Raw genomic sequence first — 18,742 nt, forward strand, 5'->3', positions numbered from 1 at the left:
GCTCCTTGCTAGGCAGGGAGCCTGCTTCTCTCCCTGCCTCTGCCTGCCACTCTGCCTGCTTGTGTGCTCACTCACTCTCTCTCTCTCTGTCAAATAAATAAGTAAATAAAATCTTTAAAAAAAAAAAAACTAAAAGAGAAAATATCCTAACATCTTTAAACTTAACTTTTCTATGGGAAGGAAATGGGATTTGTTCTCTGAATTTATCAGAAATTTTCAAAATGTTGACATGAGACAAAGTTTTCAGAAAAAAAAGTACATATTCTATTCTCATTCAATTCCCTCACTTACATTGTGCATCCTCTTTAAGCTTCTTTGTACCCTTCTCACTACTTTTCCTATTGTTCTCAGACAGAAAGTAAATTTTAGGAAGCTTTGTTTATTTAGATAAATCCTAATGGCATTTTCAGGCAGTAGAGATACAGGCACCAAATGACACAGCTGAGAATAATGCAACTCTTACATTAAATCAAAAGGCTCATGATTTCATCTCAACAATGCAGATTCAGCAACTAAGACCTTGAAAGCATCTACATGGACTTCAAATGTGTAAAAGCAGAGATGGAAAATGTCCTGAATCTCTTCAGAATGCCATATCAAATCAAATAAGAAGAAAGTTACTAGATTTTTAAAAATCTGATGTTCTTCTAATGGATAAAGATTCAATGGCATCCAGAAATGAGATGTGAACATTCAGAATATAGTAGGGTGAAACTCTGTCCTGTCACTTCCATTTTATGAATTTATGTAGAGATTAAATTATTATAGCCTGCTTCGGTTCCCAACCAGTTCCTCAGGAATAGAGGAGAAATTTACGGGTGATTTAAGGGAGCATTTACATCGACAGAGAGAAGGCATAATTTGTCAGGGGAGACTCTTATACTTCCTTATTCTCCATAATGTTCAAGTGAGCTGACATTTTAGCAAATTGAATGGCTTAATTGTTTAAAAAGAGAGGTTCCGGATTTCAAAAAATGGGTAAAGGAGTTGTGAATAATGCCTCACTTCCTCACTCATCAACTCCCTACCACAGATGCCTTCTTCTTTAATGATAACCTGTTTTCAAGCTGGAATCCATAAGACCCATGGATCACATCTCCACAATATTTCCCTGCACAGAATATCCCCACATCAGCATGATTATCAAAAGCCTAAAGATGATATTCAAGGCCAGAGACACTCCCTGGTGGTTAGTGGTTAGAATTCGGCGCTCTCTCTCAAGGCCAGAGTAACCTGGTCTCTGCCTATCCCTCCGGCATCATCACTTAGCCATCCTTCCTTTGAACTGCACCCTGTAACAGATCTCTTTCTTTTCCTGGCTTGGTATACTTGCTTGTCTGCGAGGCTCTTTTCTTCATCCTCCTGCTCTACTCCAATTAATAATAATAATAATAATAATAATAATAATAAATAGTAACATATTTATACTACACTTACTACACTCTAGGTACTGTTCTAATTATTTCACTTAATCATCAATCAATCCTGACATGCACGGACTATTACAATTACCATTTTAAAGAGGTTAAATAAACTTGCCCATGGTCATGCAGTTAGTGTGTTTTAGATTCTGGGATTCAAAACTACTGATTCACCACTAGACAATATTCTCTGTATTTTCCCTCGTTAAGTGCAGTCCACCTCTTCAGACTCAGAGTCACCAACTCCAGCAAGATCTCTCCTTTTCCATTTTTCACCTTAGAGTATATGTACTTCCTCTTGGCTGACGTATATCTTTTTGTACTTCATTTGCCACATTCCATTATAATTAACCATTCATGTTACACTTGTAGATTATCAGTGACCATGGCTCATTTATTTTTATATTCTAGTGCCTGCCATCCAACAAATGTAAGTTCAATGTAAATGTAAATAAATATTTCACATTATGGCAAAATATCAGAGGCTTAAAATGCACTTTTATATGATATTTACATATAATTCTCTGTTCCACTATCTTCTATACAAATATCCACTGTATTGCATACACCCAGAGCTTAAGTAAATATTTGTGAAGTGAATTAAAAGGTCCGTGATGGAATTTTAGTGGAAACTAAAATCTTTGTAGTAAATATACAGACTGTTCTAAAATGAAGAAATTAAGTATCAAATTAAATCAAGACAGATGAGAGCCTCTGGGTTAGATATATGTTGCACACAAATTAAATATTTGGAGGATTTATTAACTGGTCTATGCAAATGGACAGCATTAAACAATTCTGAGTCAGATATAAATAGGTAGGCCTTCAGAAATGGTGATTTGATAACTCTAGTTTGGGAGAAAAAAATCATCTTTAATTCTTTCCTATCTTTCTAAGCATAAACAGACCACCAGATCAATGGTGTTGAAAAAACTGATGACTTCTGATTTATTCTAAATATTTTGGAAGCTTGTATATAGTCGAACAATCCAATATATATATATATATTGACCTCCAAAAATTAAAAGTATTCCAATACACAAAATAATGTAACATTCAAGTTTTAAAGGAAAACTTCACACCAAGTGTGTAAGGTAGCATAACTAACACTTACAAAATGCCTACAGCCCTTTCACCCCATTATATTTTTCTACTTTTTTATTTTTGTCTTTTTTTTGTTTTAGATTTTATTTATCAAGAGTGAACAAGAGAGAGAGAGAGAGAGAGAGAGAGAGAGAGCGCACAAGCGGTGGAGGGCGGGGGAGGGAGATGGACAAGTAGACTCCCTACTGAGCAGGGAGCCCAATAGGGGCCTGGATCCCAGGACCCAATCCCAGAACTCTGGGACCCTGACCTGAGCCAAAGACAGACACTTAACCACTTAACTGCTTACTCTATTGAGCCACCCAGGTGCCGCTCTAGTTCTTTTTTGAATGGCTGACATGTGCACATGGTATACCATCAAAAGTTACAAACATACACACAGGGAAAAGTAAGACTCTTACCCTCCTCTTTGTTTTCCTGTTTCCTTTCTTACATACAAGCACTATTACCATTTTTGTGTGAATTCTTCCAGATACAATCTAAGCATACACCAGCATCCAAATGGTGATATAACCAAGCTATATCATACGATTGAATTCAGTGTCTTACTATTCAGCATTTTTTTAAAATAGTTCCAAATATTGCAACAAATGTCTTGAGTGACTACTCTCATATGTGTATCTTTCTGTACTACCTATGAAATTTTAGAGTTCTTGAAAAAAAGGCAGTCTTAGAAAAGTCTACATAATTTCAAAACAATAAGCCTTCCATGTTTTCAATCAAGTAATGTTTTCATTTATATCTTTTCTCCATGGAATTTATCAAGTGATCGTTTCTTCCTTGATAGTCACTCCATTTTTGATAGGTAAAGAAATCCCCTACCTGTTTGATTCTATACAGGAACTCTGTTCTGTTCCAATAATGCATCTGACATTACTTCAGTTGAATAATATCTGAAGTGTGATTTGAAGAGTTGATTCTCACATCTCTCACATCTTTCTAGACTTTTTCCCATGTGCTCTTTGGTATCTGATTCTCTAATCTCAGAGAGAAAAATATCCTGCTGGCATTTTAATTGGAATTACATTGGAATTCCAATTGGAATTATAGACTAATTTATGGGAAACTGAAATCTTTATTCTATAGTCTATCTGGGATCAGTACACCTTTCCCTCTGTTCAAGTTTCCTTTTAGGTATCAGTAACATTCACAGTTTCTTCAATAAATATTCTTTCAATATATATTTTTTAGTTTATTCATAAGTATTTTATCTTTCTAACAGAAATGGAATCTCTTCTGCCACTTTAAAATACAGATGTTTGCATACAGCAAGGCTACTGATTTTTTTTATTTAATTTTTTATTTTTTATAAACATATATTTTTATCCCCAGGGGTACAGGTCTGTGAATCACCAGGTTTACACACTTCACAGCACTCACCCAAGCACATACCCTCCCCAATGTCCATAATCCCACCCTCTTCTCCCAACCCCCCTCCCCCCAGCAACCCTCAGTTTGTTTTGTGAGATTAAGAGTCACTTATGGTTTGTCTCCCTCCCAATCCCATCTTGTTTCATTTATTCTTCTCATACCCACTTAAGCCCCCATGTTGCATCACCACTTCCTCATATCAGGGAGATCATATGATAGTTGTCTACTGATTTTTTAATATTAATTTTGTCCTCAGTCATTTTACTGAATTCTCTCATTTGGTGTAGTTCTCAGCTGATGTCCTTATGCTTTTCAGACCTACTGTATTTCTTGCAAATAATGAAAATGCTGTCTTATTTTTTCCAATTTTTAATGACACATATTTTTAACAGGCATCATCCTTGTTTTCATCATAAGTTCAATGGAAAGTTACAGTATTTTCCAATTTGGCCAAATACAGGCTTTGGGGGAAGACATATTTACATATATTAATTCTATATTTTGAATGACATGTTCAAAGCATTGATTTTTCATTCCACCTATTTATAATCTAAATGTTTAAGATGATATATTTTCTCTGAACACTCATGTCATATATTCCATTATGTATTATTTTATCATTTTTTTATATACCCTGAAATGTTTACTTTGATTTCTTTGCTAAACCAACATTCAGGTAACATGTTCACCTGATCTCTTCATTCATCTCCATCTATCAAATCTCTGCCAAATCTTTCATTCTTTCTTTTTTCTTTTTCTTATCTCTTCCCCTCACTTTCTCTCATTTATTTTACTGGGTCATCAGGCATGATTTACAATTTTGATCTTAATTTCTGGTTTTGTTGCATTGGGATTAGATATAGTTGTCCATGATACTTCTATGTTTTATTATTTATTCTTCTAGTAAATATTTAATTGGCATAGAGAAATTATGAGCATTCTCTTTCAGAGTATAGATGTTGATATATTAAAGTTACATCCACTCTATATACTTCAGTTTGCCATTTAGACTTTTGTGAATTTATCTTTCATACACTCGATCTTTCATGGCCTCAGATGAGTATATGATAGTCCTATGAGCAATGTGTTTTGACTGATATTCCACTGATTAACTGTACTTTTTTGTTTATGAATTGTATTAATAGGAATTTTGGTTCCTTGTTGTATTGTTAGGGCTGCCATAACAAAGTACCACAAGTATGGTCATTTAGAACAAAATACATGTATTGCCTTTCAGTTTGGGAATTTAGAAGTCAAAATAAGGTGTCAGCAAGGCCACACTTTCTCTGAAGATTCTAGGAGAGGGTGCTTCCTTTTCTCCTTCCAACTTCTGGTGGTTGCTGACAATTTTTTGTATTCTTTGGTTTGTGGCAGCATAACTCCAGTCTCTGCCCTCCATCTTCACATATCTGTCTTCCCTCTATGTGTCTCTGTCCAAATTTCCCTCATACAGGAATACCAATTATTGGATTAGAGTCCACTATAACCCATTAGGCCTTCATCCTAACTTGATTACCCCTTAAAGACCTTATTTACAATGAGTAAGGTCATATTCACACGTACCAGGGTTAGGACTTACATGTCTTCCTGGGGGACATGATTCAATCTACAATACCTTATTTATCACATTCAGTGCTTTTTGCCCTGATTTATGTTTGTCTATATTAAGAACATAAATACTGTTTTTTATATGTGTGGGTTCCAGTATGCTGTTCAAGTCGTTCTATTTTTAATCTTTCTGCTTTGGATTTATCACACACATACAGTACCACTTTGCTTGTGCTTTGTAATACAGTCTAAGACTCTTTTCTTTCAATAAGTGTATCCCATTTATATTAAAATATATTATCTATATTCATTCCAGCATCACATTTTATGTTATGTTTTCTCTTTCATTGCTTTATTTTTTCTGTGTTTTGTGTATTTCTTTGCTTTGTTGTGCATGACTTGGGTAGCTTACTACACTTCAGAAACTTTCTTTTCCCTTTAGGGTCATTTGAGTGTTTTATTTTATATCTAAAAGATTATTTTGTACACCCAATCTTCTATTTTATAGACCCTAGGAATAATGATGGATTGCTATCTCCAATACCTTTGGTAGGTATCACTATAGTCATTAGTTTTTCTAATGCTTACTCCTCACCTGAAACTATACTCAAATACCACCTGTTCTAATTATCAGCTATACATGATTTTTTAAAGACAAGTAATACTTTATTCAAACCCATGAGAGAAATGGACAGCTTGGGTCTGTTAGAAAGTGTGTTTTAAAGCATAGGTCAGTATTCATATATGAGAGTATACACTGATACACACAAATTAAATGATCAGAGCACAACTTTCTAACATTTACAACAGAATAAGCTTCCCTGTAAAAGCAGCAATGTTATGACTTTTCTTTAAGATTTTACTTATTTGAGAGAGAGAAAGAACACAAGTGGTGTGAGAGGCACAGGGGGAAGCAGACTCCCCGCCAAGCATGGAGCCCAACATGGGGCTCGGTCCTGACATCTTGGGACCAAGGCCCAAACCAAAGGCAGATACTTAACTGACTGAGGCACCCAGGCACCCCTGTTATGCCATTTTAAAAAAGATTTTATTTATTTATTCATGACAGGGAGACAGAGAGGCAGAGGGAGAAGCAGGATCCCTGAGGAGCAGGGAGATCCATGCGGGACTTCATCCCTGGACCCTGGGATCATGACCTGAGCTGAACACAGACACTCAACCAACTGAGCCACACAGGTATCCCATATTATGACATTTTTAAGAAGACTTTATTTATTCATTTGACAGAGAGAGACACAGTGAGAGAGGGAAGACAAGCAGGGGCAGTGGGAAAGAGAGAAGGAGGCTTTCTGCTGAGCAGAGAACCCAATGTGGGGCTCAATCCCAGGGCCCTGGGATCATGACCTGAGCCAAAGGCAGACACTTAATGACTGAGCCACCCAGGCACCTCTGTTATGACATTTTTAACTTTAATATTCCTCTCCTTCTTCATACACTCTTTTGACAGAATCTATACCAAACCTCCTCATAATCCTTCTCAAGGGCAGCCTCTCAGACCACAGAAAACTCTCCTTCCTCCATACTTTCACCCACATACCAGTGAACAAAGGCACACTTAGCATACATCAGATCAAACTTGGAGTCCAGGTGAGCCCAGGCCTCAGCAATACCTGTGGTGCATTGGTCACCATGCACACCACTCCCTGTACTGTGGCAAGTTCTCTGCCAGGCACCATGGTGGGAGGCTGGTAATTAATGACAATCTGAGGCCAGTGGGGCACAAGTCCATAAACTGGATGGTACACATTGTCTTGATGGTGGCAATGGCAGCATTGACATCTTTGGGAACCATGTTGCCATAGTAAAACAGGCAGCAAGCCATGTTTTATGATAGCAAGGGTCACAATGTTACATTTCCTCATCTGGTTTGGCTGGTTCAAATACACTGGTGATCTCTGCTACAGAAAGCTGTTCATGGTAGGCTTTCTCAGCAGAGATGACAGAAGCATATGTGGCCAGAAGAAGTGGATGCAGTAACAGGGGATGGGACTAGGTTGATCTGGAATTGTCAGATCAACATTCAGAACTCCATCAAATCTGAGGGAAGCAGTGATGGAGGACACAAATTGACTATCAACACTATTTAGGTTAGTGTAGGCTGTGTGTTCATTATCAAGGTTCTATCAAAGATGTCATAAAAGATGGCCTGAATGTTTACTATGGAGGCACAATCAGAGTGCTCCAAGGTGGTATGGGTAGTGAGGGTGGGGTTGTAGGACTCAACTATAACTGTGGATACCTGGGTGGCTGTGTAAATGGAGAACTCCAGCTTGGACTTTTTGCCATAATCGACAGAGATGTTCTATTGGCAGGGAGGTGAAACTGAAACCAGCTGCCCCTTCAAAGCTGTGGAAAGCAAAGAAATGCTGAGGCACTATGCACTTGTCAGCTGATTCCTGAATCCTGTCCAAAACGAGGCAAATTATCTTGCCAGTGGTGTAGTAACCCTGGGCATAGTTCTTGGCAGCATCTTTCTTGACTATGATGAGCTGCTCACCATGGAAGAACTGGCAGTAGGTGCCAGTATGAACTTCATCAATGACTGTGGGTTCCAGGTCTACAAATATTGCCCTGGGCACATGCTTGCCAGCACTGATTTCATCAAAGAAGTTGTCAAAAGAGCCTTCTTCATCAATAATCCTGTCATTTGGCATCTGATCAGCCGGCTGGGATGATGTGTTCCAGCAACAGGGCTCCCAAAAGACATCACCAATCTGAACACCAGCCTGGCTAACATGTATGGAGATGCATTCACTCGGGGTTACTGATTTGTGGCTGCCAAGAAGATGGTGGAGAGGAGGGAAGAGGTTGTTACTTCTTACAGCTAGACTCTTGGGTGGTTGATGTAAGAGAACCTGGCAAATGACTGTGATTATAAAAGATGAAATAATTGATATTCTTATACAACTAGTTCCCCTCCAACTTCTATGTTACATTGTTTATTTATTGTCATTCTATTCACATTATGTATTGAAACTATGATTCCAAGAGTTGTTCCTTCCTTAGTTTTAAAGTTAATTGCATTAAAAAAAAAGTTAATTCATTTTATGCTCACCTCTGTTTTTGTTGTTGTTGCTGTTTTCCTTTATTTAGTTCATTGTTGTTGTTTTTGTCATGGTGGATATGTAAGAATAAATTCTTATAGTACTTGCACAACCAAAAGTACATGCTCTTATTTTTGTTGTTGTTATTGTTGTTGTTGTTTATAAAGTAGCCTCCACACCCAGCATGGTGCCCAACATAATGCTTGAACTCAGGACCCTGAGATCAAGACCTGAGCTTAGATCAAGAATCAGACACTTAACTGACTGAACCACCCAGGTGCCCCTTGCTCTTGCCTTTTTACTTCAACAAGCTGTCTAGATATAACATTTTCCTGGCACTTTATTTTCTGGATGACTATGCATTTTATCCTACCATTGTTTTCTAATGATATATATTATCGGGAACTTTAAGGAAAGCCTGATACTTCCCCTTGTAAGTTATCTGATCTTTGGCTGGAATACTCAACGAATTATATACTTATCTTTAAGACCCATAATTTGACAAAGTCATGTTTCAGTTTTACACATATCTTACTGATTTTTCTTTAGTTGTGATGTGCTTTGAATGTATCCTTAAATAGTGTTTAGAGTATGTTTTCACTTTCCACCTTGGTGAGAGGTTATTTTATTCAAGGATGATAAACATACATTGATACTCCTTTGTTTTCAGTAACTCTGTTAAATCTACTATCAGTTTCTGGTCTGTGTGTTTACTTTCTTCAATCTGTCTTCTCTTCTGTATTTTCATTGTGTTTTAAACAATCCCTGAGGTTTTGTTTGCTTGAATTTGTTTTGCTTTCAGATAGTGTCTTCATTTATGTGATAATTTTATTCTCCACTTATTTCCTAAGCTCTGCCAACTTAGTTTCACCTGTTTCTGTTGAACATAATTATAATTTCTTACTAAAAATCATATCTCTGCCTCAATTCTTTTTTAAATTTACGATTGTTTATTTCAATTATTTGAGTCCATGACAATAAGTTTGCTTGTAATATTCATCCACCCCAGAGCAACATTTTTCTGAAGTATGTTCTCTGCCACCTGCTTTTCTGGATCCATTCTTCCTTTTCTCCATCCCCTTCCCCAACCCCTCCATTCCATCCCTGTCCCTAATCTTTACATAAATATGCTGGTTCCTTTTGCAATATTGTTTACTTTTAATTAGATGAGTCTCTGTAGCAAGCTGTGCATTTTGATCCTTTATTAAAAGTACTGCTGTTCTGGCCCCTTGGTCTGCACAAGATTTGAGAACCGATATCTTCCTAACTTTTGCTACATTCTGCTACAAGAGTGATTTTCTTCATGAGGCACCGGGGCAGCTTAGTTGGTTAAGCTTCTGCCTTTTGCTCAGTTCATGATCCCAGGGTCCTGGGATGGAACCCCATGGTTCAGCTCCATCCACAGCGGGGAGTCTGCTTCTCCCTTTTTTTCTGTCCCTCCCCCTCAATCATGCTCTCTTTCTCTCAAATAAATAAATAAAATATTTTTTTTTTTTAGAGAAGAATGATTTTCTTCAGTATCTTCTAGCATCCCATCAGATCCTTTCTTCCCATGACACTCCTCCTTTTGTGATTTAAAGTGTTTAGGCATCTGTTAGTCTATTTTTTGTTTGTCTCTTTTGTTTTTGGAGTTGTTTCAGATAAAAAGAACAGAGATATCCTCACTCTGTCACTGTATAAATTATCTTATTTGATGTCCTATGTCAAATGCCCAATATACCTAACAGTGCTAACTCTAAGCTAGGTACTGCTTTAGCTACTGGTAGCAGAGCAGTAGGAAAAACAAACCAACAAACCAAAAAAACTGACACATATCCCTTATCCCTGCCCCTATGAACTAAGAATGGCTAATTAACATAAATACAGATATCATTTAATTATATGCTGTCTTCTGCTCGCCACGTATTTTACTTGGCTTGCATAAAATATAATTTCAGTAAACAAAAATTTACTAACACACTCATACAAAGACTAGTCTATCAAAAATACTGTAATAGCCTCCAAATTAATATACTGTGATCCAATTTCATCCCCCCAAAATCCAACTTTGAAATAATAGCCAGAAATACATTATCATACAACTCATTTCTCTGTTTAAAAATACATTCAAGTAATTTTGAAAATTGTGTTATTTCTTCTTGAGGGAAGAATCATAAAATAGGAGATAAATAGCAAATAAATAACTTTTAAAAAAGAAGAAGAAGAAATATAGAGGCATCTGGGTGGCTCAGTCAGTTACATGTCTGCCTTCAGCTCAGGTCATGATCTCAGGGTTTTGGGACTGAGTCTTGTGCCAGGCTTCTGCTTAGTGAGTCTCCTTCTCCGTCTTCCTCTGTCCCTCCCCTGTTCATGCTCTTTCTGTCTCAAAAAAATAAAATCTTTAAAAATAAGAAGACATATATTCAAGCATCCTGTATTTAAATAGTTATAATATGAATCTTCTAATTTTTTTCATACCAGATATTCATGCACTCTGATTTGTCACCTGTAAAAGTTCCAGGATACAAAACCTAGTTCAGATTTCCTTATGATGACTTTACAAAGGTTTATTTGCCTGTTATTTTAATTTTCCTGCCAATTCAAGGGCTGGCTAGAACTCAGACTGTGTTGAACTACCTGGCTTCATCTAGAAATTCCCTTGTAGTTCTCTAAATTCGGTTTTGCTATTGCTTCTCATGGGGTCAAGCCTAACCCAAGCATATGGGATGCAAGTAAATGTCCTTAGTAATTCAACATTAGTGATTTTCCCCTGTCTTTTTTTTTTTCCTTTCAGAGAACACTGGAGGTGATTTGTTTGTTTGCTTTTGTTTCTGAAACTATTACATCAGTAGTGATCTTAAAATTCAATTCCCTTTCTACTAAAATTTTTAAAAAAGGTAGAAGTGATTTTTGACAGAAAATGAAGCCATTTGGAAGTCTGCCCTTGAGAGTAGATGACAGAAAAATTTCCCCTAGAATGAACCTGAAATTTTTATATAAATTGACTTCAGGCATTTTTTTTTCTATTAACTTGCATTATCATGCAATAGCCTTGCATTATGCTTGGCTATTAAGAGGCTAATAATAATGTTAATGGGGTTTATTAATTTTTACATCATTTTAAAATTTTTATTTATATATTTTATTTTGTTTTTAAATAATAACTTTATTATTTTGAGTGCTTACAAAGTGTTTAATTATTGTGTTACATGCCATATAAATACTGACTCATTCATCCTCATAATCAAAATAATTAGCCTCATTTTAGAGATAAAAATGTCAAGGCTTAGAGGGAACAAATAACTTCCTCCTTGTAATATAGTTATAGTAACTAATGGCAGAACCAAAGTTCAAATCTGTGTCTGTCAAATGCCCAACCTAATAACTCCAGCCTTCATCTTATATCACCTCTATTCTAGTTCCAGACAGTCTCATTCTGGAAACTAGGAAGAAATGTGAATCCCTGGGCCCATTTCCAGGGTTTCTGACAGGGTAGGCTGGGGATGGAGCAGAGAGATATGTGACCACCAGGTAATTCTCTTCTGAATCATTACTTTAGGAAATATCTTTACTAAAAGAAACACTATAATTTAAAAAGTTTCATATAGTTTCTACTAATGATTTCATTTTTCAACTAAATTTAAAATAGTTGTCAAAATATGAGAAGACAGAAAACAAAAAATTTCAAAAAATATTCCCAGGGGAAAATTCAAGATGGCGGAGAAGTAGCAGGCTGAGATGACATCAGGTAGCAGGAGATAGCTAGATAGCTTATCAGATCATTGAAAACACCTACAAATTCAACAGGAGATAGAAGAGCAGAAGAGCAACAATTCTAGAAACAAAAAATCGACTACTTTCTGAAAGGCAGGACTGGCAGAGAAGTGAATCCAAAGTGATGAGAAGATAGACTGCAGGGGGAAGGGCCGGCTCCCTGCAAACAGTGGAGCAATAGAGCACAAAATCAGGACTTTTAAAAGTCTGTTCTGCTGAGGGACATCGCTCCAGAGGCTAAACCAGGATGAGCCCATGCGGGGCTCAATTCTCTCCAATTCATTTTTCTTTATTCTCCCAACCAACTTATCTTACCAATTCCTTTTTTAGAAATTAAAAAAAAAATTTTCCATCTTTATACTCATATTCCATCCCTTCATCACGTTTACCCTTATATATGCAAGGTCACAGAAGGATTGGGGGTGTCTGAGTGTCGCAGAGCTTGCAGGTATTAGAATGGGGAAGCCGGCTACAGAGACAGAGTCAAGGAGTGAGCTCTCAACTCACAGTTACCTTGAACCAGTCACAGGCTGGGTGAGCTTGGAGCGCGGACAGAGGCCAGGGAGATGATAGTGATTGAGCACTTTTTTCTGAGGGCACACTGAGGAGTGGGGCCCTGGAGCTCTCAGCTCCTCTGGTCCAGAGATTGGGAGGCCACCATTTTAATTCCTGTCCTCCAGAATTCTACAGAAAGCGTTCAGGGAACAAAAGCTCCCGAAATTGAACTCGAGCATATTACTTAGCCTGGCCCTTGGTAAGGGCAGTGCAATTCTGCCTCAGGCAAAGATATCTGAGAATAACTACAACAGGCCCCTTCCCCAGAAGATCAGCAAGAAATTCAGCCAAGATCAAGTTCACTTACCAAGGAGAACAGCAGAATTCCAGAGGAGGAGAAAGCAAAGCATGGAATTCATGACTTTCACCCCATGATTCCTTAGTCTTGCAGTTAATTAATTTTTTTTTATTTTTTTTCTTCTGCTAATTTTTTTTAACTTTTACATTTCCACTTTTAACGTTTTCTAACTAGTTTATCTTAACAATACCTTTCATTTAAAAAAATTTTCTTTGAACCTTCATTATTATAGTCATATTTTATCCTGCATTGTATTTAACTTTATTTTTTGTATACACATAGGATTGTTTCCTCTAAAAAAAATTTGGCATACAACTTCTTTTAATAGATCAAAATATACCCTAAATCTAACACAGGGCTTTGTTCTAGTCTCCAGCCTGAGCAAATTATCTCCAATTCCTTTTTCTTTATTCTCCCAACCAACTTATCTTACCAATTCCTTTCTTAGAAATTAAAAAAAAAAATTCCATCTTTATACTCATATTCCATCCCTTCATCATGTTTACCCTTATATATGTTTTTCATTCTTTAAAATTTTGGAGGTAGTTTCTTCTAAGAGACCAAAATACTCACAAAATTAAGTGGGTGACCATTTTCTAGTCACCAGTTACATATATATACATACATATATATATGTATGTATATATATATATATATATATATATACACATATTATTTTTTATATTTTTTTTAAATTTTATTTAGTTTATTTCTTTCCTGAACTTCTTTTTGCTCCCTCTCTTTCCCCTACAATTTGGGGTCTCTTCCAATTTGGTTAAAGCACATTTTCCTGGGGGTCTTCGCCACCCTTTTAGTATTTTATTCACTCCTTCATATATTCTAATCTGGATAAAATGGCAAGGCAGAAAAACTCACCACAAACAAACAAAAAAATACCCCAAAAATAAGAGGCAGTACCAAAGGCTAGGGACCTAATCAATATGGACATTGGTAATATGTCAGATCTAGAGTTCAGAATGACAATTCTCAAGGTGCTAGCTGGGCTCAAAAAAGGCATGGAAGATATTAGAGAAACCCTGTCTGGAGGAATAAAAGCCCTTTCTGAAAAAATAAAAGAAGTAAAATCCAACCAAGTTGAAATCAAAAAGGCTATTGATGAGGTGCAATAAAAAAAAAAATGGAGGCTCTTACTGCTAGGATAAGTGAGGCAGAAGAGATAATTAGTGATATAGAAGACCAAATGACAGAGAATAAAGAAGCTGAGCAAAAGAGAGACAAACAACTACTGGAACATGAAGGGAGAATTCGAGAGATAAGTGACACCATAAGACAAAACAACATTAGAATAATTGGGATTCCAGAAGAAGAAGAAAGAGAGAGGGGGGGCAGAAGGTATATTGGAGAGAATTATTGTAGAAAATTACCCTAATATGGCAAAGGGAACAAGCATCAAAATCCAGGAGGTGAAGAGAACCCCCCTCAAAAACAACAAGAATAGGTCAACACCCCATCATCTAATAGTAAAATTTACAAGTCTTAGCGACAAAGAGAAAATCCTGAAAGCAGGACAAGAAGCCCGGGACAAGAAGTCTGTAAAATAAAATGGTAAAAATACTAGATTGGCAGCAGATTTATCCACAGAGACCCCTCAGGCCAGAAAGAACTGGCACGATATATACAGAGTGCTAAACAAGAAAAACATGCAGCCAGGAATACTATATCCAGGTAGGCTATCATTGAAAATAGAAAGAGATAAAAAGCTTCCAGGACAAAGAAAAACTAAAAGAATTTGTAAACACCAAACCAGCTATAGAGGAAATATTGAAAGGGGTCCTCTAAGCAAAGAGAGACCCTAAAAGTAGTAGATCAGAAAGGAACAGCGACAATATACAGTAATAGTCACCTTACAGGCAATACAGTGGCATTAAATTCACATCTCTCAATAGTTACCCTGAATGTAGATGGGCTAAATGCCCCAATCAAAAGACACAGGGTATCAGAATGGATAAAAAAACAAAACCCATCAATATACTGCCTACAAGAAACTCATTTTAGAACCAAAGAAACCTCCAGATTTAAAGTGAGGGGGTGGAAAACAATGCACCATGCTAACGGACATCAAAAGAAAGCTGAGGTGGCAATCCTTATATCAGATCACTTAGATTTTAAGCTGAAGACTATAATAAGAGGTGAGGAAGGACACTATATCATACTCAAAGGGTCTGTCCAACAAGAAGCTCTAACAATTTTAAATATCTATGCCTCTAACATGGGAGCAGCCAACTATATAAACCAATTAATAACAAAATCAATGAAACACATTGATAATAATACAATAATACTAGGGGACTTTAACACTCCCCTCACTGAAATGGACAGAACATCCAAACTAAAGATCAACAAGGAAATAAAGGCCTTAAATGACACACTGGACCAGATGGGCATCACAGACCTATTCAGAACATTCCATCCCAAAGCAACAGAATACACATTCTTCCCTAGTGCACATGGAACATTCTCCAGAATAGACCACATCCTGAGTCGTAAATCAGGTTTCAACCAGTATCAAAAGATGGGGATCATTCCCTGCATATATTCAGACCACAATGCTCTGAAGCTAGAACTCAGTCATAAGAGGAAATTTGCTAAGAACGCAAATACATGGAGACTAAACAGCATCCTTCTAAAGAATGAACGGGTCAACCAGGAAATTAAAGAAGAATTGAAAAAAATTCATGGAAACAAATGATAATGAAAACACAACTGTTCAAAATCTGTGGGACACAGCACAGGCAGTCCTGAGAGGAAAATATATAGCGACACAGGCCTTTCTCAAGACACAAGAAAGATCTCCAGTACACAACCTAACCCCACACCTAAAGGAGCTGGAGAAAGAACAACAAAGAAAGCCTAAACCCAGCAGGAGAAGAGAAATCATAAAGATCAGAGCAGAAATCAATGAAATAGAAACCAAAAAAACAATAGAACAAATCAACGAAACTAGGAGCTGGTTCTTTGAAAGAATTGATAAGATTGATAAACCCCTGGCCAGACTTATCAAAAAGAAAAGAGAAAAAACCCAAATAAATAAAATCATGAGTGAAAAAGGAGAGTTCACAACCAACACCAAAGAAATACAAATAATTATAAGAACATACTATGAGCAACTCTACGCCAACAAATTTGACAATCTTGAAGAAACGGATGTATTCCTAGAGACATAGAAACTACCACAACTGAACCAGGAAGAAATAGAAAACCTGAACAGACACATAACCGATAAGGAGATTGAAACAGTCATTCATCAAGAATCTCCCAACAAACAAGAGCCCAGGGTCAGATGGATTCCCAGGGGAATTCTACCAAACATTTATAAAAATCTTTTTTTTTTTTTTAAGATTTTATGTGCTTATTTGGCACAGAGAGAAATCACAAGCAGGCAGAGAGGCAGGCAGAGAGAGAGGGAGAGGCAGAGTCCCCGCTGAGCAGGGAGCCCGATGCAGGGCTCAATCCCAGGACTCCGGGATCATGACCTGAGCCGAATGCAGAGGCTTTAACCCACTGAGCCACCCAGGTGCCCCTCTACCAAACATTTAAAGAAGAATTAATTCCTATTCTCCTGAAACTGTTCCAAAAAATAAAAATGGAAGGAAAACTTCCAAACTCATTTTATGAGGCCAGCATTACCTTGATCCCAAAACCAGACAAGGATCCCATCAAAAACAAGAATTACAGAGCAATATCCTTGATGAACACAGATGCAGAAATTCTCACCAAAATACTAGCCAGTAGGATCCAACAGTACATTAAAAGGATTATTCACCACGACCAAGTGGGATTTATTCCAGGGCTGCAAGGTTGGTTCAACATCTGCAAATCAATCAATGTGATACAATACATTAATAAAAGAAAGAACAAGAACCATATGATACTCTCAATAGATGCTGAAAAAGCATTTGACAAAGTACAGCATCCCTTCCTGATCAAAACTCTTCAAAGTGTAGGGAAAGAGGGTACATACCTTAATATCATCAAAGCCATCTGTGAAAAATCCACAGCAAATATCATTCTCAATGGGAAAAAACTGAGAGCTTTTTCACTAAGGTCAGGAACACGGCATAGATGTCCACTATCATCACTACTGCTATTCAACATGGTACTAGAAGTCCTAGCCTCAGCAATCAGACAACAAAAAGAAATTAAAGGCATTTAATTGGTGGGAATGCAAGCTGTTGCAACCACTCTGGAAAACAGCATGGGGATTCCTCAGAAAGTTGAAAATAGAACTACCCTATGACCCAGCAATGGCACTACTGGGTACTTACCCTAAAGATACAAACGTAGTGATCTGAAGGGGCACGTGCACCCGAATGTTTATAGCAGCAATGTCCACAGTAGCCAAATTATGGAAAGAACCTAGATGTCCATCAACTGATGAATGGATAAAGAAGATGTGGTCTGTATATATATATATATATATACACACACACACACACACACACAATTGAATACTCTATAGCCATCAAAAGAAATGAAATATTGCCTCTTTGTGACAACATGGATGGAACTGGAGAGTATTATGCTTAGTGAAATAATTCAATCGGAGAAAAACAACTATCATATGATCTCCCTGATATGAGGAAGTGGAGATGCAATGTGGGGGTTTGGGGGCATAGGAAAGGAAAAAATGAAACAAGATGGAATTGGGAGGGAGACAAACCATAAGAGACTCTTAATTTCACAAAACAAACTGAGGGTTGCAGGGGGGAGAGAGGAAGGGATAGTGTAGTGGGGTTATGGACATTGGGGAAGATATGTGCTATGGTAAGTGCTGTGAAGTGTGTAAACCTGGGTATTCACAGACCTGTACCCCTTGGCTTAATAATACTTTATTTGTTAAAATAATAATAATAATAATAATACCCCTGGGTTTAATAATACATTATTTGTTAAAATAATAATAATAACAACAACAACAAGAACTATGATGGAATTACATGGAAACCAATAATAATGAAAATGTTACTCTTATAGCACTTCCGATTACTTCAGGGCAGTATTATGTTGAAGCTGCCCTATAGATGTCATGAGAGCTGATGCTTTGCCTCTTTTCTTATCCATGTTCAGTAACATCACTTTGTGACCTTAGAATTGTCCATGGTAGCAGTGTTTACCACCACAGAAATCATGAAGCACTACTGGTCATCGTCCCTCTAGTGGTTGTTAAGGATTGACATCTCTCATGATAAGGGATGACTGACCTTTAAAAAGACTTGAGATTCAGAGCTCTCTGTGTCCACACAGACTCTCTGAACACCATTTTCCTTTCATTGCCTTCAGTTTTGGAGTTATCTTTATACCAAAATGATGCTGGTTTTGCCTTTAAAGTAAAGAGGTTTATGAAGATTCAAAGTGTCCTTCTTTAGATATATTTATTTAAATCAGTCCAATAAGAAGAATGGCTCAGTTTTTAAAAAATGGTAATATGGATGGTATGTAAAGAAAACCAAATGAAGAAAGTGGTACTGGTAAATCTATTTTTGGAGGCACACTGCTTCGGACAGTTTTCCATTATTTATTACTATATAGCCAATGGGTCTTAGTTTCCAATCACAATTTCTAGCCTGATAAACTAGCCTGGATGAGTAGGGCCAGGGTATCAAAGA

At 37.0% G+C, this 18,742-nt stretch overlaps 1 pseudogene; it reads right to left on the reverse strand.

The window, feature by feature from the left end:
- Window positions 1-6,874: 6,874 nt before the first annotated feature.
- LOC131824171 (tubulin alpha-1B chain-like) lies at window positions 6,875-8,212 on the reverse strand (annotated as a pseudogene).
- Window positions 8,213-18,742: the final 10,530 nt, after the last annotated feature.

The sequence above is a fragment of the Mustela lutreola genome, chromosome 2 (genome assembly GCF_030435805.1).
Source record: "Mustela lutreola isolate mMusLut2 chromosome 2, mMusLut2.pri, whole genome shotgun sequence".
In the NCBI taxonomy this organism is placed as follows: Eukaryota; Metazoa; Chordata; class Mammalia; order Carnivora; family Mustelidae; genus Mustela; species Mustela lutreola.